General features: G+C 59.5%; 1 protein-coding gene across 6 annotated transcripts in view; it reads right to left on the reverse strand.

The window, feature by feature from the left end:
• Window positions 1-21956, reverse strand: part of HDAC4 (histone deacetylase 4) — a 292669-nt gene that overhangs the window by 187948 nt on the left and 82765 nt on the right. Inside the window, exons 1-2 of one of the 6 annotated variants that reach the window (XM_055586611.1) lie at window positions 5142-5276; window positions 4445-4567 (exon numbers count right to left, since the gene is read on the reverse strand). The exons of 2 other annotated variants lie outside the window; for them this stretch is intronic. The gene's annotated coding sequence lies outside the window, so the exon portion shown is untranslated. Of the gene's footprint in view, window positions 1-4444; window positions 4568-5141; window positions 5277-13351; window positions 13685-21956 lie in introns of those variants that run through there. 3 more of the 6 variants (XM_055586612.1, XM_055586613.1, XM_055586614.1) reach the window with 3 other exon arrangements.

Here is a 21956-nt window from a genome sequence, read left to right on the forward strand (position 1 = left end):
CAGGGCTGCCCACCCGGCAGGCTTCCCAGGAACTGGCCCCGGGTCCCTGCCAGCCGGCCCTGGGGACAGCGTCCCTCTTGCTGCCACCTTCTGCTCAGTTGCCCCTCGGATTTGTCCTCCTTGAGAGGACCAGGAGCAGGCTGCTCCAACAGCAGGCTGGAGTGGGCCCTTTAAGAAGGACTCTGCTGGGTTCAGATGCCGGACCCGGTCCCCCGGCAGCTTTTCAGGTGAGGGTAAACATCTTGTAAGATCCGGGGTCCCAGAAAACCCTGTCTTAGAAGAGCCGCCCTGCAGTCCAGGCGGATAGGAACCCGCCAGGGGAGCACAGACAGGGCCCCAGACGTCTGGCAGGCCTGCAGTGCAGGGCTTCTGGGGCCCTCAGACTTGGGGGCCCTGGCAGTGCTGAAGCAGTGGACCCCGCCTCTGCACCTATGGGAGCCAGGACCTGAGCACGGCGGAGGCGGGGGACCACGGAGAGGAACAGGGTCCAGACAGGCCCTCGGAGGCTGCCGGGGCCGCCAGGCTGTGCCTGAGGTCCGGGGCGGCCCCCTCCACCAGGGCTCAGGGAGCGCTGGGCGTGCCCCCCAGCCCCTGCCCTGCTGCCCAGCACCCCCAGGCACTGAGCCTGTGAGGCTAACAGGTCTACATGGGCAGCACGAGCACCCTGAAGACAGGCACGCCGGCCCCATGCTTCCTCGGACCTCAGCGAGAAAACACCGAACTACACGCACTTGCTAAGCAGCTCTGGGGCCCCGGCGGCTAAAGGCAACAGGGCGACGTCAAGTCATCCAAGCACTGCAGCGAAACAGGACACAAGTTTCTAGAAAGCACTGGGCTGTTCCAGCAGTCACCCCGCCCGCCCCCCTCCCCACCACCATCTGCCGCACACAGAGCAGGCCCCTCTCATGAGCAGGGGCCCGTCCATGCGCCCATCAGGCCAGGTTCTGGGGGTAAGCCGTCATTTCTGCGGCGGGGGAACAACGGCGGGAACAGTTGGGCACACGAAGCCCTGTCCCCAGGCCCCCAGAGTCCACGGCGGGCGAGGCTCAGGCCAGGGTGCACGGCGGGACACAGAAGGGCCTGGGGGTGAGGTGGGGGCGGGGGGGGGGGAACCCGCTCCAGCCTCGGCTCCTCTGCGTCTCCCTCATGGTCACCGTGGGTGTCCCTGCTCAGTCCTGGTGACACCGGGCAGCGAGCAGAAGGGGTCTGCTCCTGTTCGCATCCCATAGGCCACCCGCAGACTGCCCATGCCCAGCGGCAGGGGATGCGCCAGGCCAGCTCGGGACGACGCCTGCCAGCACCGCTCTGGAGGCCAGCTATCACGGAGGGTCCCCTGGCCCTGATAAAGGTGATGACGGCAACCGTCTGTGTGAGGGGCAAACTAGCAAACCTCACGGTCACCCAGAAGCCGGCCTGCAGAAATACCAGAACAGGGAGGACGCGAGGGAAGGGGCTGCAAAAGGCCATCCCACGTGGTCGCAGCGCTGACCCCCATGATCTGGTGAGGAGGGGACAGGAGGCACCCGCTTCTACACTCTTAAAAATGTCCTGCAATAAACAGTTCCCATCTTTACAATCGAAAAAGGACAAAGCACCCTTGCTTCTTCAAAGAGAATGCTCTCGTCGTAATTATCGTATAATCTCTCACTTCCTCCATGCTTGAACTTCCCTAAAGCTTTCCTGTTTTGTGTCCAGTTGACTGTTCCCGTTGAGCTTCATTTAATTTCTTAAGTAAGATGTCCTCACCCAAACCACCGACAATTTTCTCCAAGAATAGACCGGAGGGGCAGCCACCTGTATTCCAAACCAGGTGGGGAGCGTCTCGGGAACGGAGAGCCCTGTGACCTACATTCTAAGACACTTCCCTGCTTGGTCACACACTCGCACTTCACTTGCAGCGGCTTCTGACAGGTCTCCGGGTCCAACCCGGCCCTGAAGTCAGGGGCACGGATTTGGAGCTCACAAGCGGGGACTCCAATCTTTGAGGATGTGAGCACCCATTCTACAGATGACCCCACTGAGGCCCAGAGGGTCAGTGGAAGGCAAGGACAGCACCCTCACAGGAGCCTAAGCAGGGGGGACCAGCACCGCCCTGGGCCCTCCACTGGCGTAGACGGAAAGGAAGCACACGTGCAGCACACACGCCACACGCACAGGCACACGTGGCACGCTCAGGCATGGAGGGGTCTTCACCCCGAGCCCCGGAGCACAGTGCCTGCGCTGAGGCCACAGAGGGCCGGCCCGGCCTGCCACGTGCAGTGCCGCGCCCGCGGGTTTCTCCTGGTCCCGCTGGTTGCTGTCTGTATTTTCCACGCAGACGGCCGGCTGAACTGAGCACTAACGCTCAGTCTCTAAAGGTCACCGTCTTTCCTGGGGCCCCTGCAGGGCTTCCTGCGGTCAGGGCCACAGTGCTGGCTGGCATTTAAGAGAGCCTTCACTGCTTTCTTTCTTTCTTTTTTTTGCACTTGGCGTTTATCTGATAACTTCTGACTCTCTTTCTTGAACATCAGTCATTAAATCAGAAACCTAGGCAGGACTCCCCGACCGCCTGGGGATAGTGGACTGGGTGTTGGTCACACACTGGACCCTGCGGACCAGCTCTGTGGGGCGGAGGAGGGGCCCAAGTGTTGGGGCTCTGCACCTGAGCAGAGGGGGCTGGCGGACACGTTTAGAAAACACTGGATTGATGGTGAAACCTGCTCATCAGGCCTCTATGAATCAGACGGTCTTGGAACTATTTGCTCTAATTTTCCTTGACATTCAATATTTGATTATTCTTGCCAAAGAAATGACACAGTGATCTCGATGGCTTCCAAAAGATGTTCCCTGGGGCTCAGGAAAAAAAAATAACAAAACGTTCATTTCTGTTTATTTTTGTATTTAAAAAAATGAATTAGTTTTATGCTACTTAATATAAAGGCTGGGCTGTGCTCTCAGCCGGGGGCAGGGGGGAACCCCCCCCCCCCCCAGGGCAGGAACATCAGACGGCCCTGTGAACCCAGGTCCCCTCCCGGCCTGGACCCTCTTCCAGCCTGGGTCCCCCTCCGGGCCCAGGTCCCCTCCTGGCCTGAGTCCTCTCCCAGTCTCGGGTCCCCTCCTGGCCTGCTCCCTGACCCAGCCAGGCTCTTAGCTCTGCAGGGAGTAAGCGGGGATCAGAATGAGTGGCCAGGCGGCCTCTATACTTCCCACTTCCCACGGGGGTGTGCACTTTCCCCAATATGGGGACCAGGGGCACCCAGACTCCATGGATGCACGGTCTGCTTAGAGAACGGGCCTCGCAAGAGGGACCCCCACCTTCTCAGGGGCTGTGCCTGGCAGCCCTGACCTTCGGGAAGCCACAAACCAGCCTGCCTGATGCCGTGAGCTCAGCACAGGTGCTCGGGGACCAGGGCTCGGGGTGGGCACCGCATTCTGTGCCCAGGTGCAGCAGGGTCACGGCCTGCACAGAGGGCAGCACTCGGCCTTTACCTGTGTGTCTGGTGCACTGAGCTCGTGGTTTCAGATATGGAACAGCCCAGGGCAGAGACAGAGGCTCTGAGGTTCAGACCAGCGGTCAGTCTTTGTGACCACGAGCCTGTGTCCACGGCCCCTCTACCCAGAGGACAGCACGTCCTCAGGAGCCCTCTCCACCGCTCATGAGCTGATGAAGCTCCGTGGGGAGCAGGCCACGCCAGCATCCCCCAGGCCCGCCCCGCAGAAACCTCACTGCCTGTGGAGATGCCGGCCACTGCGGCTCCAGGCCTCCCTGATGAGGCCCACCGTACTCTCTGACCCACCAGGTTGCCTGACCTCAGACACGGAGAGAGACTTTCCGAAGGCTGCGTTCACCCCCAGAATCCTGGAGCAAACTGAGGCCCAGTGAGTGGCAGCTAATTCCCAACGCAGCTGGGTCGGTCTCCTAACTGCGGGGCGGCCGCCCCCATTATGCCCACTGCTGCTGTGCATGCGTCTGCCCACAGCACCACAGGCACAAGAAGATGCCCAGGAGGGACAGAGGTTGAGGGAAGCACAGCAGAGAGACCCACGCGGCCCGGGCATGCGAGTCTGCTGAGGCCAGCACAGATGAATGCACACGCAGCACACCCTCAGGATCAAAAGAAAATGCCAAAGACTAAACCATGAACCAGAAACACCAAACCGAACACTTCTCACCAAACGCCAGGAGGGCAGTGAGCTCGGGGCACCGCAGGGTGAGGGCAGGGCATCCGGAAGCAGCCAGGCCGGGACCGCGGCCAGGCTCTGGGACTGGGTTTGGCTGGCCCCCGGGTGAGCGGCGGCTGGCAGCCCACCCGGGCATCACGAGGGAGTGGGCAGACGCTTCCAGAACCTGACTCACAGTCGGAACCACAGACACCGCAGCCCTCGCCTCTCAGGGGGCACCCCGGGGCTCTTCAGCTCAAGTGTGCACACCCCGAACCCCCCACGGCTGAGGCCCCTTTCTCACCATCGTCACTTGAGCGGGCGAGTCCCCGGGTGGGACGCACTTTGCAGGAGAGTCCTCACTTATCTTCCCAGCCGTCCTTCTGCTAAAGTCTGCTTCATCTAAATGCCAGCCAGCAGCCTGGGCCTGAGCGACACAGATGGACATCTGATCACGTCCACAAGCCCCGAAACCACAGCCCAGCTCAGGTACCCAGAGCCCGACGATGCGCACGTCAACACACTGCACCCGCAGGTGCCGGGACACTCACCGCAGAGGAATACAACTTTAGAACCATTTTCACGTAACTACTGAGATTCTCTCATAGACGTAACCGTGTCATACAGTGGACAACATTATTCTCTTACATACACACGATCGGGAAAACCCCCTCCTTTGTCACGTATTTAAAAGTTGGGATTGGCTGGCAGCCTGCCACCAGAGAAGAGTCCCCACAATCTCTTTTTCCTTTAGGAAGGGCGGCCGCGCCGAGCACAGCTGCTTTGGACAGAGGCCTCGCAGGGAGCGCAAAGGGCTGGAAGTGATCTCGGCACCTTAAGGAACTCTGTGCGCGGCCCGGGCGCACGCAAACGCTCAGGCATCAGAAACGAGGGGCGGCGGGCGGAGCTGGGGCCTCCGGCCACACGCGCGCAGCGGAGGGACACACGCAGGTCTTCGCCGGCACCGATGCCTCACAGGCTGGTGGCTGGCGGTCACTTACGGGCCGAGGAACTGCCGACCGTCCGCACAGCCGCAGCAGACGCCTCCCCGCGTGAGAAGGGCCCGGGCTGGGCCCACGAGGTGGGTCTGTCTCTGCTGGCCGTGGCTCCTGCGGGCTCGCTGGCTCCGGCCGGAGAAGGCCCATCTGGACGCCGTCTGCCTGCGCGGCCGGCGTCCCGCCCTGCTCCTGCTGTAACCCGAGAGGGCCGCAGCGGACGGGCCGGTGACAGGACACAGCTGACACGGGGCAGAGGGGTGGGGCAGGCGCCGCGGCCCCAGGACTTCTCCCCGGTCCCCCAGCGACCCCCGCTTCCGTCACAGCGCTGGGGCCAGATGGCCGCGCCCCAGAATGGGGGCGGGCCCCCAGGGGCTCAGGACGTCCCCTGCCCGCCCCCCTAACGGCGGTGAGAAGGGGCTGCCCAGGCGGCCCCTGTCAAGAGTGCCCCACTCCCGGGGCTCCCCTGGTGGTCCAGGCGTTACGACTGAGCACTCCCAGTGACGGGGCGCGAGTTCAATCCCCGGTCAGGGATCGGGATCCCGCCTGCCACAGCTAAGACCCAGCGCGGCAGGATCATTTAAAGAGCGTCCCATCCCCACACAAGCCCCCTCCTTTTTTATCCCCATCAGGAAACTCGAAAGGAGTCAGCGGGGTATTTTCCAATAGCTGGAGAAAGCCCTCAGCCTGGAGCCCTGCTCACAGCGGGGGTGTGGGAGCCACGAGCCACCTGTGACAAGTAACCCTGAAATCAATTAAAAGGAAAACGAAAACTTGGCTCCTCGGTTGCACTGGCCACACGTAAGTGCTGGCCACACACGGCAGGTGGTCTCCACCGTGGAGCTGAGACCCCCCCGACAACGTGGACGTGGACGTGCACGCCCGGTTCAGAGGTCGGGGCGGGGTGGGGGGAGGGCTCTTCCTCACTAAGCACCGCGCTATCAGGGTCTTTCTTCTTCCAGGTGAGCAGGGAAAAGCCCTCTCAAGTAGAGTCGACTCTCTGCTGCACACACGGATTAATCTGACCGAGTTTGCCTGCAGAATGGGCATGAGAACCCTGAAGTGCAGCCAGCCCATGGTCGGAGCGCGGCCCTCCCCTTCCGCCCCGTCCACGGTCGACGCTGGCAGCGGCGGGGGCCGCCGGAGAAATGAGGGAGCCTCACCCCGCCCGTCCGCTCCGAGCTGCTCCAGGACCCGCCTTCCCTCCTCACCCCCACCCTGGCCCCCGGGGGTTCCCCAACCCGGGAGCACCCTTCCAGGGCCGCCCCATCCCTTCCCCGCCCCCCGCAGGGCCAGACGCCTGCACCTGCGCGGCTGGGGCGGGTACCAGCACCTCCGCGGTGGCGGTGGGGAGCTCTCTCCATCGCCTGTAAACACCAGCCCGAGGCCCCCTGGTGAAAGAAGGCCCCCTCCCCGCGCCGCATCCTGACAAGTCAGCCTCCTTCCCGGCCACTATCAGGAGCAACTGTGGGCTTCTCACTCCTGCAGGACGTCCCTCCCGCCTGTGTGTCCCCCAGAGGGACTGTCCTCCTCCTGCTCCAGTCCCCACGAGCGGGAGAGGCCACGCTGGGCTCTCCACACCGGCCCGCGCGTCTCAGTCCTGCTGGCGCTTCATCCATTTGCTTCTTTACAAAAAAACGCAAGCGGAAGACGGAGCCATTACCAAGGGGCCGCTGCTGGTGAGGCTGCTGAGCAGAGCGTCCGACCAGGGCTCGTTCGTCCTGCGGAGGCCAGCGTGATCACAGCACCCGAGAGACAACATCCACTCTGCCCCAAGGTGGCCTGCTGTGAGTTTAGCAGTGAAGACTGGTGCCCTGGGCAACGGAGCCAGAGAGGCCTGGGAGGGCACCCAGACACCCGGGCAATGGGGGGACCCCACCTAAGTGTGGGGGACGCTGGCCAGGCCTGTCCCCCCGCGCTCAGCCCTGGCCTGGGGACTAGAGCAAAGACAGGTGTGCAGTGGTCTAAGGACTGGGCTCAGGAAGCCCTTAGGGCTTGACGATTTGAAGGAGCTCTGTCTTACTTTCTATCTACTCCAGCGTGTTTATTTTTGTCTTTCTGTAGTGCCTGCTTAAAATTCCACTTCCTCTCCTCGAGACCTGTCCTCTGTAAAGGGAAATATTTTCCACTCTTTTGCAATCAACCCCAAAGGTCTCTGGTGTGGCCTGCCCCAGGGTGGAGGCCAGCCCATGCTGAGCACAGCGGACGAGCCTCGGGGGCCAGGTCTGCTTTTCTGTTGATCTTCCAGCTGTTTTGCTTTGTTCTCTTCTTGAAATCACTTGTCATCAGAGAGTTTTCAGCTCTTTTCTTTATTTAACTCACAGTTGAGAAAACCAACCCATTGAGTTGCTTCCACGATTTGCCCATCAAGTGAAAGTGTCCTGGTGGACCAGAACGCCGTCCCAGTCATCGATAAAAACAGCTCATCTGTAAAGTGCGTCCCGCAGCGACCAGGGGCCTCGTTCCTTATTCCTAACGGAAGCTCTGGCCGCCACGTGTCCTGCATGGACGCAGGCCCTGCCCTGGTGTCCCTGGCACAGTCCAGCGTCAGGGCCTCGCTCCCTTCTCCACTGCGTCCGAGGTCTCCCAGGTCCTCCCTGACCCGTCTCGCCTCACCCCCCACCTTGCTGAGCACCCATGGAGGGCACAGCCCAGCACTGGGACTGAATGGCCTGCACCCCAGCCCGGCTGCCCTGCCAGCGACCGCTGACCTCAGCCAGGTCTACCTGAGCGGTCCCCAGGCGTGAACAGGATCGGCGCAGGATGGGGAGCACAGCCCAGGATGGACAGGGAGCACAGCATAGGATGGGAGGACAGCACAGGATGGGAGCACAGCACAGGATGGGAGCACAGGACAGGGAGGACAGCACAGGACAGGAAGCGCAGCACAGGATGGAGAGCACAGCACAGGATGGAGCTGGGGAGGCCCTTGCTCCACCCAGTGGGAGCCCACAAGCCCAGCCCCTGGAGCAGGAATCTTCTTACCTCCTATGAGGATCACACGCGCTAAGCTGTGTAAACTGGTCGTGAGCACGAAGTGATACTGGATGGCGGCCTGGTGTCAGTTTCATTATTAACGATTTGAAAAAGCAGATTAACGCACCAGGCCCGGCTTAACTCTCTTGGGGCTCCTGCGAGGCTCAGATGGAATAACAGAACACACAGGAGAACATCCTAAACGCTCGGTGTGAATTAACTGCCCAAGTCCTCTAAACGTCCTGCCCCTTCCAGAGGCTGTTTTAAAAGAGGAGCTGACCCAGGAGCATTTCCCCCTTGCCAGGCTCCTGTGCCGAGGCCCCCGGAGTCAAGAGCCCCAGGGCTGCTCCCCGTGTCTGTGGACAGCGGGTAACTGTTTTCTAAACTGCTGAGGATTAGGAAGGACAGTGAGAGCCTCTGCCCTCAGAGGAACAGGATTCCACATGGGATCCTCTAAGTTAGCAACAAACAAACAAACAACCCAAAAAAGCCCTATAAAAATGCAAATGACTTCAAGCCAAAGTCTTCAGGGTGAGCCCCTTCCCTCTAGCCTAGCAAAGGGCATTTGGAGCAGTTGGCTGGGGGCATGTAGAGGGTAGGACCTGGCCTGCAGGCCCCGGTCTTAGCAAGACCTGCCTGTGGGGCAAACACACTGCCTCGAGGGCACATGCTGAAGGCAGTTAGGGTTCCTTCCTTCAAGCGCAGACAACGCACACGTGAGTGCTCAGTCGCTTCAGTCCTGTCTGACTCTGCAACCCCATGGACTGTAGCCCGCCAGGTTCCTCTGTCCGTGGGAATTCTCCAGGCAAGAATACTGAAGTGGGTTGCCATGCCCTCCTCCAGGGGATCTTCCTGACCCGGGGACTGAACCCTCGTCTCTTACGTCTCTTGCATTGGCCAGTGGGTTCTTCACCACTAGCGATAAAATCCATCTAAATGGCATAAATGTAGTCACGTTCGTCTGACTGCTTCTGCCATGTTCTGTAACTGTAAGGACAATAACCTAGTGGGCAGTGCTCACACCCACTGCAGGGGCTAGGTTTCTCACGGTGGGGGCAGACACATGGGCAGCTGATGCAGGAGGCGGGCTATCTTTCTCTATAACACTTTCTGTGTGAACTATTTTCAAAACAGTATTCCAAAATGAATTGTAGAAGTTTACAGATTTGTAGGCAGAGTAAATAAAAACTTTGGTTTTCAATAATGTTCAAATTATTGCACATGTGCAGCTTCGCTTCACTTAGTTATTAAATTCCAGCCATCCCTAGACCAATGGGGCTCTCGGGACAGTCAAAGCTGGGGTCTTTCCAGTAGTCATGTATGGATGTGAGAGCTAGACCATAAAGAAGGCTGAGCACTGAAGAATTGATGCTTTCAAACTGTGGTGTTGGGGAAGACTCTTGAGAGTCCTTTGGACTGCAAGAAGATCAAACCAGTCCATCCTAAAGGAAATCAACCCTGAATGTTCATTGGAAGGACTGATACTGAAGCTGAAACTCCAATACTTTGGCCACCTGATGCAAAGAGCTGACTCAATGGAAAGGACCCTGATGCTGGGAAAGACTGAAGGCAGGAGGAGAAGGGGGGCGACAGAGGATGAGATGGTTGCATGGCATCATGGACTCAATGGACATGAGTGTGAGCAAGCTCCAGGAGATGGTGATGGACAGGGAGGCCTGGCGTGCTGCAGTCCACGGGGTCACAAGGAGTTGGACATGACTGAGCGACTGAACAATAACAGACCAATGGAACAATCAAGCCTGTATTTCAAGTGTAAATACACACACACACACACACAACACTTCTGAGTTTGTACAGGTGAATCTTCAGCAAACACTTTTCCACCTCCCTTTATCTGGAGGCTTTTGGGGACACAGTGGTCACTGCCCTCACAGGCCATGAAGCTGGACAGCAGCAGGCTGAGCCTTCGGGCAGCTGGGACACAGAAGCATCCAGATGAATGGACACCTGTGGGTGAACTCACTCGACGGTGATCCCACAGCGGGGATTATTCCCGGTGCCCTGGGCGGTCTGGCCTAATGTCTAAGTATCGAAACGGTGCTTTGGGGACTCAAGCTCTAAGAATTTGGCAGACCAGTCAGTCTTGCTCCTAGAAACTGAAGATGAGTGTGGGGTCATAGGCATCCCAGCTCTTCCCCCAGGAAGTCACTTTTCTGAACAAATCCCTGGTCTCCACTTGTTTTGCTCTCGTTTCCCACTGCTTCGTGCACTGTGCTCAGGCTTGGAGTGGCTCCCAGGGTCCACTGGTTGGATGTGAGTCGCCAACCAGGGCCCTGAGGTCAGTGGTGATGACCCAGGAGCTGACTTCCACGACGGGCACCAGGACCTGAGAGGTGACCTGGCCAGGCTGTTTGCTTGCAGAGTGTCGAGCTGAGTGCCAAGGCCCAGCAACCTCTCTGACCCCTGCTCCAGGCCTGCGGGCTCCTTCCTGAGTGAATGCACGTCTGGGCCCCACACTCGGCCTATCAGTGCAGAGGCAGCTCTGAACACACCCCAGCTCCACAGCCTTCACGACTGCACGTGAAGCACACGTTGGAAAACACACTCTTCACTTCAAACAAGCCACAGGACATCTGCTCGGCATCAGGGCGGGGCCCCCGCCCCACGAGCCCCAAGGGCTCGGCTGAAAGCAGGATGGCGGGACGGAGGCCGCCGGACACAGCAGAGCCCGGCCCCAGCACCCGTCCGCTTCTGAACGGTGAGCGGGGGTGGGGGGCAGTGAAAGCCAAGGCAGGATCTCCCCCGCACCGGATGACGACTGACGACCCAGCCTTGTGTCCCACTGAGCCCTGTGCCGGGCACGGGCTGCTCACATGGAGAAGCTTCTGGAAAGGGCTTGAGATGCACCGGATGTTACGAGCCCGGCGTTGAGCGGGCAGCAGCAGGGCTACGGGGCTGCAGGGCTGGGGCGGCCTGTCCGTGGCCTCCGGTCCACGCTCCAGGAGCGACAGTGCAGGGCAGCCTCCACGACCAAGCGGTCAGCTGTCCGTTTCCAAGCCAGGTCCCTGCACGCTCTGCTTTCTTCCAGCCTCAGGTGCCCAGCAGGGTCTGGAAACCTGACACCAAGGAGGAGAAGGGCCCTGGGCGCACAGCCCAGGTCCTGGCATGGGCTCCATGCCCTCAGCCAGGCCGCGGCCAAACCCAGGACCCTCAGGGGAGCAGGGCTATTTTTGGGAACGTGAAGAAGGGGTCACATTTAGAAACAAAACACCACCAAGCCTGAGACCTAGACGACAGCGGCCTCCCAGTGCTGCACAGCGGCCACTGCCGGGATCCAGGTGAGGGGCCCACAAGGGCGGAGGGCCGCAGAGGGAGACCCCAGGACCTGGGTCAGAAGGACACGTCCGCCCGCCACCTGGCAGCCCCCGCCTCGTCTACAGAACGTGGGCTCCATGGCGCCGTCACCACCTGCAATTCTAAACACGCTTTTCTACCGTCAAGGGCAACGCCTGCTCAAGAGAATGGCTTCAGATGTTCTCCTTACTCAGAGCATTTCCTAATGACCGCATCTGGCCTGCCGAACGCTGCCGGTGGGTTTTTTCAAGCTCTCTTTTAGAACACACAAAATGGAATAAAGATGTCCCAGTGTTTCACATCCTCCTCCCAGGACCTGGATTAAGGAGTCGCTGCACACAGAGTTCCACAGCATCCCGCTCCGTCAGCACCAGGACTCCTGCCCTCATTTCTGACATCCACAGGGGGAGAGCACACAGGCCCAGCAGCAGATGCCCAGTGAGGCCCCTTGTCCACCTGGACGCAAGTGACCGCACTACGTCCAGGCTCTGCCGGGGCGGGACCCCGCCATGGGACGGCCTGGGCCAGTCCTTCGCTGTCCCTGGGCCTCTGTTTCCTCATCTGTGAAATGGAGTCCTAAAAGCACAGATTGCCCTTGACTTACCACGGGGTTACGTCCCGATAAGTTGAGAATATGGTCAGTCAAACATGCACTGAACACTGTGACCTCCTGACCATCACAGCCTAGCCTCCTACCTTAAAGGTACTCAGAACACTTACGTCCGCCTACAGTCAGGCAAAACCGTCAAACACAAAGCCCACTTCACAGGAAGACGCTGGCTATCTCATGTGACGTACTGAACACGGAGACTGAAAAACAGAATGGCTGTCAGTGTATCGGTTGCTTTCCCCGGGATCACGGGGCTGATGGGGGGCGCTGTACTGCCCAGCATCACAAGAGGGGGTCGGACCCACCGCTGACCCGGAAAAGAGCAAAAACCATCATTCAAAGTACAGTTTCTGTTGACCTCAAATGACTCTCACGTCATCGTCAAGTCGAACCTCCTATGTCGGGGACCACCTGTGCCTTTTATAGGAGTGCTCTGAGGACTGTGTAAGAAGCTCTTTAAAACACTGAGCGTAGCCCAGCACCCAGAAAGCATTCCACACGTGGGCGGTCACTTTATATACACAAGACTGAGGACCCCGAGGGGCGTCCATACTCAGAACTAGGAGCCCGCGTCCCTCTGTGGCTCTGTGGGACGGCCCTGGACACAGGCGCACGCTGTGACCTGAGCGGCTCCCGGCTGGGGCTTTCCTACTGAGAAGGCAACACTTCCGCGAGCTTTTCAAGCAGGCTGGGCACGAAGCTCACAGCCAAGAACGCAGGCCCATTTCCAGAAGGGTCTCCACAGAGAGTCCGGAACCCGTGGCCCACTGGAGGGTCAAGTTCCGGAAAATAACAGTGACGGGCATCTTCTCGTTTGTTAGACGAGGGTGACAAGCCACCACCCGTGGCTGCCTGACGTTTCCTGGAGGAGGCTCGACGTGGTGAGCAAGCTGAGTTCGTTTATCACATTTCACAGAGTCAGGGACCTGCACCCCGGGTGTGGGCCAGGCAGAGGTGCTCAGCAAGGCCTCCAGGCGTCCGGGAGGGGCCTGGCCCGGCGGGAGGCTGCCCTGAGCCGCCCAGAGTGGGCTCCCCCAGTCCTTCCACCAGCTGCCAGCAGCCCCTACTTGACCCCACCAGGTGCTCCGGCCACTCCCCAGCCCCAGGCCCACACCCTGCAGTCTCGGCCTAGGCGGAGCCCCGGCACACAAGGATGGTGGGGCAGCACGGAGCCCTCTCACCCCTCGCTGGCCTCATCGTCCAAGAGGGCCCTCGGGAATGAGTCACGGGCCTCCCAGGACCACGAGCGCGACACCGCACGGAGGAAGCCCCGCGCAGTTCCCGATAGAAAGAGGCCTGCGCGTCTGCTCCCTACCTCCCACCAGGCCTCTGTCTCGGGACTGGGCCCTCCGGAGCTGGGCCTCCCAGGGCACGGGGCTGGATCGCAGCAGAAACCCCAGTGGTGCCGCCGCGCTCGCGGGTGAGCGACTCCCGGCTCCGCCCCGACATCTGGTTTCTATTTCATGCCCATGTTGTCACGTTACATAACGAACAGATGAGACGCGGGGTCACCCTAGACTCGGGCTCAGGGCTCCTGGAGCTCAGCCGGAGTCCTGTTTACACAGGGCCAGGGCCACCAGACCAGGCTCAGAGCCAAGGCCACAGCCCACTGACACCCCACACCTGGCTGATCCTGCACAGCCCAGCTGATGCCCCACATCCTGACCGAACCCCACACAGCCCGCTGACACCCCATACAACCTGCTGACACCCCCCACACCCTGGCTGACACCACACATCCTGACTAAACCCCACACACTCTGGCTGACACCCCACACCCCGACTGAACCTGTACACCCTGACTGACATCCCACACCCTGAGTGAACTCCACACAGCCCGCTGACACCCCACACCCCGGCTGATCCCTGCACAGCCCAGCTGACACCCCATACAACCTGCTGACACCCCACACCCTGGCTGATCCCTGCACATCCAGGCTGACACCCCACACTGTAACTGAACCCCACACACCCTGGCTGACACCCCACACCTGACTGAACCCTGTACACCCTGATGGACACCCCACACCTTGGCTGACACCCCACACCCTGACTGAACCCTGCACACCCTGGCTGACACCCCACACCCTGACTGAACCCTGTACACCATGACTGAACCATGTATACCCTGACTGAACCCTGTACACCCTAACTGACACCTCACACCCTGGCTGACACCCCACACCCTGGCTGAACCCTACACCCTGACTGACACCCCATACCCTGACACCCCACACCTTGACTGAACCCCACACCCTGACTGAACCCTGCACCAACTGAACCGCGCACCCTGACTGAACCCCGCACATCCTGGCTGGCGCCCCACACCCTGACTGAACCCTGCACCCTGACTGAACCCCACACACCCTGGCTGGCACACCACACATGCAGTAAACACCACGCCACCTGCTTGCAGCTCTTCACTTCAGCCGAGCCCTGTTCCTAATCCCTCCACCCACGTTCAAACATGAGGGACGGAGGAGCCACCTGAGGCCACACCTGGGACAAGGCCTCAGCCCCGGCGACATGCGGAGGTGAAGCACGGCCAGAAGGGGTGGTGGCCGGCTCCCTGGGGCAGGGGGGAGGGTGGAGCCGGGGTCCTGGGGCACGCGCCACCGGGAGGCCGCAGGGCTGGCTAAGAAAGCGCACAGACCCACGCCGCAGGAGGTGCACACTGCGATGCCCGGTGCAGGAGCTCCAGCAGCTGCCCACTCCCAGCCCGGGCAGCCCTCTGCCCCTTCACCCACACCCATCAAGCCACGCTGCAAACCCATCCACAATCATCTCTGCAACAGACCTCAACGGTGTCCACCAACAGTTAAAAAAAAATCACACAGGCATGGGATAGACTGACTGGCTCATAATATTTCTACCAGTTCAGGAAGAACACATTCTGTTTTACAAAGAAAAAAACAGAATCTCCCAGAAAGGGTGCCCAGCCCCCCAAGGCGAAAGCTTGATCGCCTCCTTGGGACGTCCTGCGCACCTGGACGCCGGGACGCCCAGGCTGGCTCTCAGCAGCCTCCACGGCATGTGAGCAAGGGCGACTGCAGCCAACGGCGCGCGGGCTCTGCCCCGTGTCGCAACGCCTGGCACGGGCCCACCAGGAGGCACGCGTCACGGGCTGCGCAGAGGGCAGGGTGAGGAGTCCTCGCGGGTGTCAGCTGTCCCTGTCCACAGATACATGGGACATCTGTGTCCCGTCCACTGGCATCGGGAACATCCGGGAAATGCAAGGCCCAAGTGTTACCGGCAAGTTGAAAATGAGACTCCAGAAATGAATGACGCTTGAGTGCAGAGGGCCGGTGTGATCACTGCTTGAGGAAAGGGCCCAGGCCCGGCGGGAGAGGAGAGCCCAGGCCCTCAAGGGCACACACAAGACTCAAGGTTTTTACAGAACTTCACGCTTCCGTCTTAAACAAACAGTAAAAAGCAGGTGTTAAGCTGCGTTTTCATGTGAGATTCCTCCACGGAGACTGTAATCGCGCTCGTGCTATAGATGACGAATCAGCATCTTCTCCCTGGTGTGCTGTGCGGGGGCGGGGGGGAGCTCAGGGCCAGGGCCAGCCTCATCCCAGGGGTGCGCCAGGCCTCCCCGGGGACACGGAGCTCAGAGAGGAGGGGGGATGGCGTGGTTCCTGCAGCGCTGAAGTAACAGAGAAGACTGCTCCACGAACGTCTCAAGGAAAAACCCCAAGTCACGAAGACCACAAGCAGATATCCTCAGCTGACATTTGAGGGAGCTCAGCATTAAGGGCCTTCCCTGGTGGCTCAGACGGCAAAGAATCCGCCTGCAACGCAGGAGACCTGGGTTCAATCCCTGGGTCAGGAAGATCCCCTGGAGGAGGGCCTGGCAACCCACTCCAGTATTCTGGCCTGGAGAATTCCATGGACAGAGAGGACCTGGTGGCTACAGTGCATGGGGTCACAAAGAGGCAGACACAAATGAGTGAAGTCCACTTTCACGTGCAGTGTTAAGATAAAACCCTCACCACCAGAGAGGCATCCAGACACCCAGAGTGCCCACTGCCACCCAAGGAGGCCACGCAGGGCACCACCTGGACAAGGACTGGACAATAGACCCGGCAGGTGAGCCTGCTGCACGGAGGGACCTGGGTCTGGGGGCCACTCCCCTCCTAAGTGACCTCAGGGCCAGGGTCATGACCCACCCTGGTCTCCAGGCTACGAGGGGGCGACAAGGAAGATGCTGCCACCACAGCTAAGAGACACCTGGTGCCCCACAGACGGCCTGCGGGCCTGTCTTTCCAGACCACGAGCCCTGCGTGGAATGCAGCCCTGAGGGCCGAGCGCAGGCTCCATAGCCTACCCTTTCGTCCTCGGTCCTCTGCCGGCCAGCCGGAGCTAGGTGTGAAGTCCAGAAGTAGAAACATCCCCTGCCGTCCGCAGCAGGGCTGGGCTGCACTGCTGCTCACTGCAGCTTTCTTCAGAAGAATGAACCTCTCCAGCGCCACACGGGAGAGCCAAGCCCACTCTTTCCTTTGTGCATCCAACTAAAGTAAAGCCCCCTCGTTCACCTATGACGAGGAGAACGGCCCTGAGAAAAAGGACCGCAGCACTTTGCTGGCTTGGCCCAAGGATGCACAGCCAATGTCTGACCCCCGGGAGGGCCCCCCGCACTCACACTGCAGCAGGCAGGAGAGATCGGGTGGCCCGTCACGTGTCCCCGGAACATGGCCTGGCCTGAGGGTGAGAGGGCGGCGGCGGCAGCGGGCACACCCCTAGTGCCAGGCCCGGGTTGGTTGGAGCACAGGGCTCAGGCCTCCTCTGCAGAGTGCAGCTTTTCCGACCCTCCCGGATGTGAACCCCAAGGAGCGCTGTGCTCATGGGCTCTTGGAGGGTCCTCACGTGCTCCCCACCAGCAGGGGTGAGGGGCAAGGAGCCAAGGAGGAGACGAGCCGGGCAGACAGGGCTGGGTGCCACGCCAGCACAGGGGAGCCCACAGGCTGAAGAAAGAGCTGGTGGTCGGGGGTCCCCTCGCTCAGGATGCACCTCTATACGTGGAGGGTTGTGAGTCTGCCCCCCACTCCAGCCTGGCCCCTCCCTCCGACCGGCAGACGGATGCACTGAGCTCCGGAGTCCAGCTGCTGCCTGAATTTATTTTGTATTTTTAGCTACACTGGCTTCTCCAGTGGCTCAGACGGTAAAGAATCTACCTGCAATGCAGGAGACCCGGATTCAGTCCTTAGGTTGGGAAGATCCCCTGGAAAAGGGAATAGCAACCCACTCCAGTACTCTTGCCTGGAGAATTCCACGGATGGGGAGCCTGGCCAGCTACAGTCCACGGGGTTGCAAAGAGTTGGACAGGACTGAGCGACTAACACACTGAATGCAAAGCAACAAAAGTAGGTGCAAAACCATTCGATGTCAACATCCCTGCAGCAGCCAGTGACCACCTGCAGCAGTGGAAACATGAGAGGCTTAGAAACCAAAAGGGGATCGCGCCCTGGGGATCTCCTGCTCTCCGGTACGAAAAGGTCAGGACTGAAGCTCGGGGCATGCAGCTCCCCGGAGCCCCTTCTCCACGTGACATTACCCAGCCCTGGGACAGGGCAGCTTGGCCTCATCATGAGCTACCAGGAGGCTGAGGCAGTGGTCGCCGGCGGCTCTCCACGTCTCTCACCGGCACGCCGCACCCCGGATCTTCCAGGCTCTCCACCTGACATCACTTGTTCCCTGGTGGCCCGAGGCTAAGACTGCACTCCCAGTGCAGGGGGCCCGGGTTTGATGCCTGATCGGGGAGCCAAGATCCCGCATGCCGCAACGAAGACCCGGTGCAGCCAATAAACAAGCAGAGTAAATAAATAAGCATTTTTTAGACAGCCAGCATAGAGCACTGGTGACCGAGCCCGACGTGAGAGAAGTCTGTGTCTCACCACCTGCATCCAGCTGAGTCGGCAGGAGAGCAAGGAAGCCGCTCCAAGGGCAGAAACTCAGGGAGGAGGAAGGGCGTGGGGCCTGGGGCCCCTCCTGAGGCTGCCCCAAGGCTGCCGACCTTGGCCACAGCTCACGGGGTCACTGTCACTGTTTAAGGACCCTCGGGGAAGGAGGACAAGTCATGCAAGGGGCAGAGAGACTGCAGCTCCTCTGGAGGGATGCGTCCACGCTTGTGCCGGACGCTGGCTGGGAGGGGACAGACCAAGAAGGAAGCCCCCATGGGATTGGAGAGTCACAGATCACCTCGCGGGGGCTGGGGTAGACCTGGCGGTCAGAGACCACCTTGCGGGGACCGGCGTGACCCGACCGACACCAGGGCGTAGCACTGCACCCACAGGGGCTGCTGCTGCGCCTGTGCGAGGCACACGTCCTCCCTGGCCGCGCATGCTGTCAGCCGCACCAGGATGCCCGGGGAACACTGCATGGGCGGAAAGTCACAGCTGAAGATCACAGCACAGGGAAAAAAAAATCCAGGCAGCGGGAGTCAGGCCAGAACAAACTACAATTACAGGAAAATCTAATGTGACCACAAGATCATCTCAACAACAGGTCTGAGGAAACAGGGCCACCGAAGGGTCACGGAGCAGAAAGCAGATGATCCGGGGCCACCACTCAGCAGCTGCTCAGCCCTGGGTCCCAGGCCCTGTCTGCGTCTCAGTCTCTCAACAGCCAGAGAGAAACTGTGAGAGCTGCAGCTTCCCCAAGAAACAGCTGAGGGAGGGGTGAATGAGACCATCGACGCAGGCTCCGCTGATCGCGAACGAGCGCTACTGTTGCAGAAAGCAGCCAGGCACATTTGAAAATGATCTGAACAGAACTGGTATCGATAAAAACGCTAATGATGAAAGGTCGAAGATGAATGAATGAGCGACATGATCGATTAGATAGAGCTGGAGAGAGGACGGGAGAAGAGGAAACTGGCACTAACGGAGGGCTGGGTGCCCCCAGGAAAAGATAAAACTAGATCCAAACCGAGCACATCCAAGAGCAATCTCCACACGGACACGGGCCCTACATGCCCAGGATGGAAGAGACGAGCCCAGAAGAGGAGGTGGCCTGGGAACAGAGGGAGGTTTATTAACTGCAACTCAAAAGCCAGATGCAGTTGGAAAAACAGAACTTGGTAAGTCTGAACCACCACGGGGGGAGGCGGGAGAGGCAGTTAAGAGGGCAAAAGCGTAAAGAATATGGAGAATTCACCATAAAGAATTCACAAAATAACTGACAAACTGGGAGAAATTGTTTGCAGACTCGCGCAGATAAAAGCCAACACTCCCTGCCTATAAAGAAGTCTTAAAAACTGTGGGAACAGAGACGAAAGTCCTGACCGAAAACCAGGTCAAAGGCATAAAGATAGAGAAGAGGCCTCACGCCTCGGTACCCCCTTATCGGTCAGATGGACAAACGGTAAGGGCCTCTGCCCGCGTGGTGTGGGAACAGAGCAGGCCACCTGCGCACCGTGCCGGGAACGCATGTGCCCACACCCGCTTGCCCAGCACCGGCCCCTGGCCCCCAGCCCCACACGACGCCTGCTCCTCCTCGGTCCATGGTCACTCAGTTCATGAGTCTGGAGACACACCTCCCACCGCAGGGAAGCGCTCCAGCACCAGGGGACCATGGGGCACGGCTCTCAGGAGCGATGCGGGCCCCTCCTGGAGGTCTGACCTCCGGACGCAGGAGCAAGACCCGGCGAGCTGTGAGCGCTCCCGCAGGTCGGGGACCGGGGCGGGGAGGAGCCCCGGGAGGGATGGGGCGAATGTGCTGGGGCGGAAAAGCCGAGTGCACAGGAGTGGCCTGTGGGATGCTCCTCCTTTGTCCAGGAGGCAACGCGGGAGGGCGAGGGTGGGGCTGGGGAGGGCGCAGGGCCCAGGGACGGAAGCCAGAGGACTGGGGTGATGGACACCACTGCTCAGTCCAGGCTCCTACACAGCACTGGCCTCAGGGGCCACACTCGTGTTCTACGCACTCAAAAAACAAAAATGAATGAGATAAAAGCAGTAAGGAGGACCCCAAACCCACCACAGGTGAAGCACGTGACGCCCTGGGCCGGAGGAAGGGGCAGGTAAGACCGGCCCACGCAGCCTGGGGACGCGGTATCTGGACGATGCTTGGACTGCACCCCTGAGCAAGGACTGAGCTCCAGTTGTAAGAGTGTTTCTCACAGAGGCGTAGATTAACAACTTCTGGGCATTCTGGGGTTGGACATATGAGTAAATACGTTGTGGAGACCGGGAGCCACGCTTCCTAGCGTCAGACGAAGAGTCGGTCACACGCACGGCAAGAGCAAGGGCCTTTAAGGGGCCTGTGAGGCTGGGCTGCGGCTGGAGGCACAGTGTGTGTTCACGGGGCTCTAGGTGAGTGAAGGGCCCTGTGAGGCTGGACTGCAGCTGGGAGCACGGTGCGCGTTCACGGGGTGAGTGTGTGTGCGTGTGTGCCCGAGTCAGTGCTCATACGGACATCCGTGTCCCGGCGCTGGGCGCTGGGCGGCACCTCCAGCACGCCAAGCCTGCTTCCTCAATACCAGCCCCTGGAAACAGAGCCCGGCCTCTGCGGAGAACCAGCTGACTCCGGGGCAGGGCACGCGGAGACAACAACACCTCACTGTGTCGCAGAGAGTAAAGGGCTCACAGGCGTGGGGTCAGCCCGGGGGGCTCCCACCAGCCAGACCTACACAGTCTGGGCACCAAACGACACCATGGTGACGACAGGACTACGAGCCGGTCAGTAAGACAGCCCACTAGTCCAAACGAGCCCAAGCATGATCTCTCTGACGGCTGGAGAAGTCTGTCAGGCTCCCAGCTGGTTCAGTGGTAAACAATCTGCCTGCCAAGCAGGAGACGTGGGCTCGACCCCTGGGCCGGGAAGATCCCCTGGAGGAGGAAATGGCAATTTCCAGTATTCTCGCCTGGAATATCCCATGGACGGAGGACCCTGGCAGGCTACAGCCCATGGGGTACAAGAGTTGGACACGACTCAGCGACTAAACAAGAGCAAAACATAAATACGTAAACAAATATATAAGAAAGGGAAGTTCTTTTTTACAAGAAAAAGCCAATGGCTGAATTAACAAGAAAGACAGGACAGAAAGAAGATCACCAAGAGTACCATCAGCACAGGAACAGCTTCAGGTGCGAATCATCACTGGATGCAGAAACCAGAGTCAGAAACTCGGGGGCCCTGAATGCCCTGGAGGCCCCTTTTGAGATCGAGGGCTTTATTAGGACACCTGGCAAAACATGCGTCAGGCCCCCGAGGAGATAACGCTGCGACGTGGTTGGTATTAATAGCTCCCTGAGGTCGGCTGCCACGCCGGCTGCTGACAAGCTGCCCTTGTTCCTGGGCGACGCATTAGTTGGGGGAAGGGTGTCATCTCAACCACTCACTTTCAAATGAGTCTGAGAAAGTTCATTTTTAAAAATACAAACGTATACAGTAATTTTCTGTACTATTCTTGCTGTAAGCCTGAAATTATAGCAAAATTCAAAGTTAAAAGGAAAAACAGAAAAAGGGCTAAAATTTCCCCAGAACTTTTTGAAAGACTTAACCCCCCCACCTTCAGCAACTCCAAAAAAAATCAAGATGGATAAAATGAAAACACTCAGTGAAAACGGAGCTGAAAATACTTGAGACTAAGACTACAGAAGCACCGAGAGAGAACTGGCAGATCCTTGCAAAGACAGGAGTGTGGGCAGGGACATTTAAACGGCGGCGGTGCAACTCTGCGGGCTGACAGTGTTTTCAAAGTGCTGGAAGAAACAGCTGTCCACCCAGAAGTGTCCATCCGTGGCAGCAGACCACGGTGCTGGGGACAGAATGCCGTTTCGGACAGACAGAAAGTGCGAGAGTTTATTACTGCAAGAGCTGCTAGAGAGACTTCTCAAGGATGTCACGGTCGGCAGAGTAAGATCCAAAGAGAAGCAATGGCATGCAAACAGAGTAAATGCAAGATTAAAATTAGGAAGCTG

This window comes from Bubalus kerabau, chromosome 6 (assembly GCF_029407905.1).
Source record: "Bubalus kerabau isolate K-KA32 ecotype Philippines breed swamp buffalo chromosome 6, PCC_UOA_SB_1v2, whole genome shotgun sequence".
Classification (NCBI taxonomy): Eukaryota; Metazoa; Chordata; class Mammalia; order Artiodactyla; family Bovidae; genus Bubalus; species Bubalus kerabau.